We start from the raw sequence: 8236 nt of genomic DNA, 5'->3' as shown, positions 1-8236 counted from the left end.
GCTTGAACATCTGGAAGTTCACAGTTCATGTATTGCTGAAGCCTGGCTTGGAGAATTTTGAGCGTTACTTTACTAGCGTGTGAGATGAGTGCAATTGTGTGGTAGTTTGAGCATTCTTTGGCATTGCCTTTCTTTGGAATTGGATGAAAACTGACCTTTTCCAGTCCTGTGGCCACTGCTGAGTTTTCCAAATTTGCTGACATATTGAATGCAGTACTTTCACAGCATTATCTCTTAGGATTTGAAATAGATCAACTGGAATTCCATAGCCTCCACTAGCTTTGTTTGTAATGATGCTTCCTAATGGCCACTTGACTTCACATTCCAGGATATCTGGCTCTAGGTGAGTGATCACACCATTGTGATTATCTGGGTCATGAAAATCTTTTTTGTATAGTACTTCTGTGTATTCTTGCCACCTCTTCTTAATATCTTCTGCTTTTGTTAGGCCCATATCATTTCTGTCCTTTATTGTGCCCATCTTTGCATGAAATATTCCTTTGGTATCTAATTTTCTTGAAGAGATCTCTAGTCTTTCCCATGCTATTGTTTCCTCTATTTCTTTGCATTGATTGCTGAGGAAGGCTTTCTTATCTCTCCTTGCTGTTCTTTGGAACTCTGCATATGTGCCCAAGATTTCATATAACAGAGAAAAGATTCGGGCCACAGTTTTTATGATTTCAAAGTTATTTCTTTCACTACTCGCTGCCTCTAATATTTTCTCTCATTTTTAAAATACAGTATAGTGGTTAAGAATATTTATGAGTCAGCCTACTTCTGTCTGAATACTGGATGTTATATTTACTATGCTTATGACTTGAGTTCAAATTACATTGTTTTCCTCTGCCTCTGTTTTCTCATCGATAAAATGGAACTAATAAAAGTTCATATCTCACTGGATTATAAGAATTAGATGAAATATGAGCAACCTAATACAGTAACTGACACATAGCAAGCTCTCAATACACTTTCCTGGGAATCATCTAATAGTTATGCTATCTTATTAATCCATTATTAAAAATTCTCCTATATACTTTTTCATCTTTTTTACTCTGAATATCCATGGTCCAAAAGAAGAATCTATCTGGTTAAATGACTAGTCCATTTTCCATCCGAGCAACACACTGATCCTGTGTCTGCAGTCATTTTTGGGCACTTCTTTCCAAGAATACACCAATCTTCTTTGTGTCATCAGATCTTACTCACCTCTCCAGGCCCAGCTCAAATTTGTGCTTAACCAAATTCTTCTCAATTAGTACTTTCTTCTTCCCACTGAGAAACCAGGAGTTAATCTTGTTTTATGATTGAGCATGAGTGATAGACCCTCAGTTATATCTGACTCTGGGACCCCACGGACTGTAGCCTGCCAGGCTCCTCTGTCCATGCAATTTCCCAGGCAAGAATACCAGAGTGGGTTGCCATTTCTTTCTCCAGAGGGTCTTCCCTACCCAAGGATCGAATAGGGATCTCCTTCATTGCAGGCAGATTCTTTACCATCTCAGCCACCAGGGAAGCCTACTATTAAGAGACGTTTCTAAGTATAAAAACAGGTCAACTTAAAAAGTATCAGCAGATACATGCTTGACTTTATCTTATAATCTATAGACAATACATTAGAATATGTCATGAATCCATACAGCTTTTCCAAAGGAATACCCAAGACGGAAGTAGCAACAAAGTTATAAATGACAGTCATCAATCCAATGAAATAATTTAGATGAAGCTTATCTGTCTCCAAGAGATGGGGACTGGGCAAGTGGTCAGGAAGGAAATACAATGTGCTTTTAACTTTGGATGAAAAATGATGTTCAGTTCCATGTTGCGGAACATAGTTCTGTTTTTGCCAAATAAATCCTCTACTTCAAATAACTGTGCAAATGCTTAATTAAAACGCCGCCTCTGGCCTTTGTTTTGGAATCTGTTACTTTTGTTGCCGCCTCTTGATTGCTGTCCTTGGAAGCTCCCCCTTCTTTCCCGTGTCCCTGAAGCCTTGGTTTCCCTCCCGCTGCCCTTGGAAGCTGCGACATCCTTCCCGTGGTCCTTCCAGCTCTGGTTGCTCCGTGACCACCGAAAGCTGCCAGCGCCGTGAGCCATGCCCCTTTCCCTGCACTTATGTTCCTGCTGCAGTAGGGCTATCCAGGCAAGCACCCTGCTCTCCTTTGAGAAGGACCGTTCCCCTCACTTTGGAATCAATATCCTCACCCAGCTGCTCTTTAAGTTCTTTCGAAGCATAACTAAGCTTTGGCATTAGAGTTTAACATTCTCAGGTGGTCTTACCTATTCCTGCAGACCTCAGATTGGTACACACTACTCCTGTCTCTGGGGCTTCCCGGTTGGCTGGTGGTGAAGAACCCACCTGGCAGTGCAGGAGACATAAGAGACCTGGGCTCAATCCCTGGGTCAGGCAGACCCCCTGGAGGGGGGCACAATTACCAGCTCCAGTATTCTTGCCTGGAGAATCGCACGGACAGAGGGCCCTGGCAGGCTACAGTTCAGGGGGTTGCAGAGTCAGACTCGATTGAACAGACTTAGCATGCACACATTCCTCTCTCCACACGACAGCCTGATGCCATAGTCCTAGCCTTGTCCACCAAAGGGCAGATTTTGTGAGTCGAATCTGGCTTTAGCGGAAGAGACTATTGGATACTTGGTTCTCCAAGGAAATATCATGCTCTCCTTACTGTTACCATTCACTGATTAATCACGATCTGTTGTGAATACATTGCATGTAATTGTTGACATTATTAAAATTTTGTGGAAAGATAGTTGTGCTGTGTATTCATCAGGGTAATTAATTCTAGCTGCTGGGGAAAGCAAACTCAAATCACAGTGGGTTTTTAAAAAAAAAAAAGGTTTATTTTTTACTCATGTTGCCGTCTGCCTAGGGTCAGGTGACCTGCTGGAGATCTTGAGGAAGTGCTGGCTTCCAAGCAGTGACTCAGGGAAACAGGTTTCCCATCACGCAGCATGCTTCCCTGCATGGCACACAGTCATGAGTGCGTTAGACTGGGAATCAGTCACTGGAGTGGTTTGCAGCTGGGGTTACATAATAGTCACTGTGGACAATGACTGCAGGGGCCTTCCAGGTGGCTCGGTGGGTAAAGAATCCACCTGCAATGCAGTTGATGCAGGAGACATGGGCTCACCCTCTGGGTGGGGAAGATCTTCTACAGGAGAGGGCGTGACCACCCACTCCAGTATTCTTGCCTGGAGAATCCCATGGACAGAGGACACTGGCAGGCTACAGTCCATGGGGTCGCAAAGAATCAGACACAACTGAAGAACTGAGCACATATGCAAAGTAATTGCAGCCATGAAGTACAAAGACGCCTGCTCCTTGGAAGGAAAGCTGCGACCAACCTAGACAGTGTAGTAGAAAGCAGAGACAGCACGTTGCAGACAAAGATCCCTATAGTCAAAGCTATATAGTCACGTACGGATGTGAGAGCTGGACCATAAGAAGGCTGAACGAGCACTGAAAAATCAATGCTTTTCAACTGTGGTGCTGGAGAAGACTCTTGAGAGTCCCTTGGACTGCACGGTGATCAAACTAATCAGTCATAAACGAAATCAACACTGAATATTCGCTGGAAGGACTGAAGCTGAAGCTCCAATACTTTGGCCACCTGATGCGAAGAGCTGACTCATTAGAAAAGACCCTGATGCTGGGAAAGATTGAGGGCAAGAGGAGAGGGGATGACAAAGGATGATGAGTAGATAGTGTCACTGACTCAATGGACCTGCATTTGAGCAAACTCCAGGAGGTAGTGAAGGACAAGGAAGCTAGCACACTGCAGTCCATGGGGTTGCAAAGAGCTGGACACCACTTAGCAACTAAACCAGGTGGTTCAGATGGTAAGCAGTCTGCCTGCAATGCAGGAGACCCAGGTTTGATCCCTGGGTCAGGAAGATCCCCTGGAGAAGGGAATGGCTACCCACTCCAGTATTCTTGCCTGGGAAATCCCATGGACAGAGGAGCCTGGTGGGCTACAGTGCATGGGGTCACAAAAGAAGCGGGCACAACAGAGCGACAAATACACTTAGGGAGTAAATAGCAACAGTGACTTAATAGTATATCTCCATTCACATTTTTATTGGCCAGATCCCAGTCACATGACCTCAACTCAACACCAGAAGCTGGGGGTTACTTTCCTTGTGTTCCCTGGAAGAGGAAATGGAACTGATCAGCCTCTAGCTTGTCTGTGACCCATCAACAGTCTCCCCTTGACTGGTATTGATCCGCAAGACTTATATGAAGCTATCTGTTACCTGCTCCACCTGAAAACTATTCCAGTCACTCCCAGATAATAAAGCATCACTTGAGTTCCAAGAACAATCTCAGTCTAGTAATTGAAATGTCCAGACTGACTCTGAAATCCATTTGAAACTAAAGTATTCCTCTTTCAATCCTGCATCTCTATCACGGTGAGAAGCCAGGTATGGGGCAGAAAACACGATGGGCTTCTCTTCACTAGCGGTGATTCCTGAGATGAGGATCGGCACTGGGAGGGAACCCAGAGGATACACTCAGGGCATATCAGGTTTTACCTGCATGCTCGTAGTCTGGAGCTAGTGCTCTCTGGGTATGGTAGATGATAATAACCTTTTTCCCCTTCATGTAGTACATTCATGAGCTCCTTGCAGATTTCCCAGTTGAGGACGTTTGATTTCCTCACCCTTGATGTTGGCAACATCTTCATCTCAGCTGTCTCAATGATCCCTCTCTCTCCTTTGTTTTGCTTTTACCTTTATTTATTGACTTTTGGCTGCGCTGGGCCTTCGTGGCTGCACATGGGTCTTCTCTAGTTGCATCAGCTGGTGTGCGGGCTTCCCACTGTGGTGGCTGCTCTCGTTGCAGAGCACGGGTACTAGGATGCTTGGGCTTAGTAGCTGCGGTGCACAGACTTGGTTGCTCCCTGGCATATGGAATCTTCCTGGACCGGGGGTAGAACCTGTGTGCCCTGCACTGGTGGGCAGATTCTTAAACTCTGGACCAGCAGTGAAGTCTGATCCTTACCCTTATGTTTATGCATCTAATAAACGTGTTCATAACGAGACTGACTCTTGGACAGTTTATTTTTTTAAAAAAGAATCCTTCAAACTGGCTCCCTATTATACAGTCTTTCTTGGCTTCTTGACAAATCTTCTGACACCAGTGGACACTAAGCTTCTTCCCACTGTAGATAGCACATTTCATTCTGAGACTAGGACAATAGTCCCAGCCTATTCAGTTTAGATTTCTCAGGCATTTCTTTGGAAACTCCAAGGTGTAATAGAAAGTGGGGTCTGGCTGCTTGCTGCTCAAGAATGAGGCGAAACTGGTGGAAAGGAAAGTTGGCTTTATTTTGGATGCTGGCATCCTGGGGAAGGGTGGACTCCTGTCCAAAAGCTGACCCCCTTCACTGACAGTCAGTGGGCAAGAGCTTTTACAGTCTGAGGGAGGGGGCTCCGTGCAGAAACAGCACAGTCAGCTCTGGCCGTCATCCTGAAATTGGTCATGCAGTTGTCTGATCAGCATTATCTTGGTTAGATACAGTTAATCTTCAGGCTCAAGATCAGTTTGTTTCCTTTTCTTGAGGCCATTTCTCAGCATTGTGACAGCGTATGTCATGGCTACAGCCTGATCATCAGCTTTTTGGCCTGATGGAGGTTCCGGTATCTACAAGAAAGCTCACAGGATATGGCTCAGAATAGCATCTATAGCCTTTGAGAAGGAACTAGAGGTTCTTGACTTGACTTAATGACTAAACTAGTATTATTTGGTCTCCTTTGACTGTTTTCTTTTCTGAAGGTTCTCACTTCTCTGATTCAACTTATTCTTTGATTAACGTTTTCCCACAGACGAAAGGCAGGCAGAGAACAAGAAGGACAGGGAGCATAGGGTCTTGCTGCTATTCAAAGGGACGCATGAGAGTGAAAGTGAAAGTCGCTCAGTCCTGTTTGACTCTTTGCAACCCCATGGACTATACAGTCCATGGAGTTCTCCAGGCCAGAATACTGGAGTGGGTAGCCTTTCCCTCCTCCAGGGGATCTTCCCAACTCAGGATCGAACCCATGTCTCCTGCACTGCAGGTGGATTCTTTACCAGCTGAGCCACCAAGGAAGCCCAAGAATACCAGAGTGGGTAGCCTTTCCCTTCTCCAGCAGATCTTCCTTATCCAGGGATCGAACCCAGGTCTCCCGCGTTGCAGGCGGGTTCTTTACCAGCTGAGCCACAGGGCAAGCCAAAAGGGACGCAGACCAAACTATATAAGTGGTGTTTTGTCTTTTTAATTATTTCTTTGACTGCCTCAGGTCTTAATCACGGCGATTCCCTGCATCATGTGGGATAACCACGGTACCTGGACTCTCTGTGGGCTGCGGGCTCAGCAGTCATGGCTCTGTGGCGTGTGGGATTTTAGTTCCTCAGCCAGGGATGGAACCTGCATCCCCTGAATTGCAAGGAGGATTCCTAACCAATGGACGACCAGGGAAGTCCCTATAAGTGGTTTCCTGAAACCTTTCACAACCTGCCTGAAATAAAGAGAACGTCTTTTCCCTTATATAAGAGCAAGTGGTGAGGAAAAAATATTATAACATTCTCAACTGTTTTCCTTCGCTATTTCTCTCATCCTTCAACCTCATCTCGGGAGGTTGTGGCTTTTCAGTCACATTGATTGCAAGACCTGCATAGGTAGTTTGAATTCCTTTGAAATTTTAGGGGAGTGAGTGTTGACATATATTGCGTTGTTTCTCTAACCTGAGACAATACTGAGAAAATTATCGGTTTAACATATTATTGGCTTAACAATAAGCAAAATATCCAAAGAATGATTTGCTTTTAAGAAATAAATCAGAGTGGATTGTCTCAAAGTCATGGCTCACTCATCTGCATTCTGACTGGGAAAGAAAGAGGAAGAATTAGACCTTAGTGTATTGGGCATCATCTTCAGATTTTTTCCAACCCTATTTATTAATAAACCTGTTTCCCATTTTTAATTGGTTTATAATTAACATACCATATTATATTAGTTTCCAGTGTATAGAATAGTGTTTCAATATTTTTAAACCTTATGAAATGATCACCTCAGTAAAACCAGTTGCCATCTGTCACCATACAAAATTCTGACAATATTATTGACTGTATTCCCTACGTAGTCAATTATATACATGTGTGTGTGTGTATATGTATCCCTGTGGCTTACTTATTTTACAGCTATAAGTTTGTACCTCTTAAGCCCCTTCACCTGTTTCCTCCAACTCCCCAGCCCCGCTCCCTCTGGCAACCGTTAGTTTGTTCTCTAGGAGTCTGTTCCTATTTTGTTTTGTGTGTTTGTATTGGTTTTAGATTCCACGTGTACGTGCGATCGCACTCTATAGTTTTCCCCTTTCTGACTTAGTTCACCTAGCACAGTACCCTCCAGGTCCGCTCATGTTGCTGCAAATGGCAAGGTGTCATTCTTTTTGATGGTTGAGTAATATTCTATTCTATGTATATACACCACATCTTCTTTACCCATGCATCTATGGAGAGACACTTAGGTTGTTCCATCTTGGTTATTGTAAATAGTGCTGCGGTGAATAGGGCTATTTGCGTCTTTTTAAATTAACGTTTCATTTTCTTCAGGTAAATACCCAGAAGTGGAATTCCTGGATCATAAGATAGTTCTGTTTTTAGCTTTTTTGAGGAAACGCCATACTGTTTTCCACAGTGATTGTACCAATTTACACCCCAAACAACAGGGTATGAGTGTTCCCTTTGCTCCACATCCTCATCAGCGCTTGTTGTTTCTTGTCTTTTTGATAATAGCCATTCTGATAGGGGTCAGATGATAACGCACTATGGCTTTGGTTTGCACGTCCCTGATGATTAACAGTGTTAAGCATTTTTCCATCTGCCTGATGACTCTCTGCATGTCTTCTTTGGAAATGTCTATCCAGGCCCTCCGACTCTTTTTTTTTCATCAGGTCATTTGTTTGATATTAAGGTGGTTGGGGACTGAGTCCTTAACCTGTGGAATCTGATGCTATCTCCCAGTAGATAGTGTCAGGACTGAGCTGAACTATAGGACTCCGTGGAGAAGAGCACGGCAACCCACTCCAGCATTCTTGCCTGGAGAATCCCATGGACAGAGGGGCTTGGCAGGCTGCAGTCCATAGTGTCGCAAAGAGTCAGACATGACTGAAGTGACTTAGCAAGCAAGCAGTAGGGCACCCAGCTGGTGTCAGAGAATTGGTGCTGCGGGCAGTTCTTCAG

The sequence above is a fragment of the Capricornis sumatraensis genome, chromosome 8, assembly GCF_032405125.1.
Source record: "Capricornis sumatraensis isolate serow.1 chromosome 8, serow.2, whole genome shotgun sequence".
Taxonomy (NCBI): Eukaryota; Metazoa; Chordata; class Mammalia; order Artiodactyla; family Bovidae; genus Capricornis; species Capricornis sumatraensis.
This window is presented reverse-complemented; position numbering follows the sequence as displayed.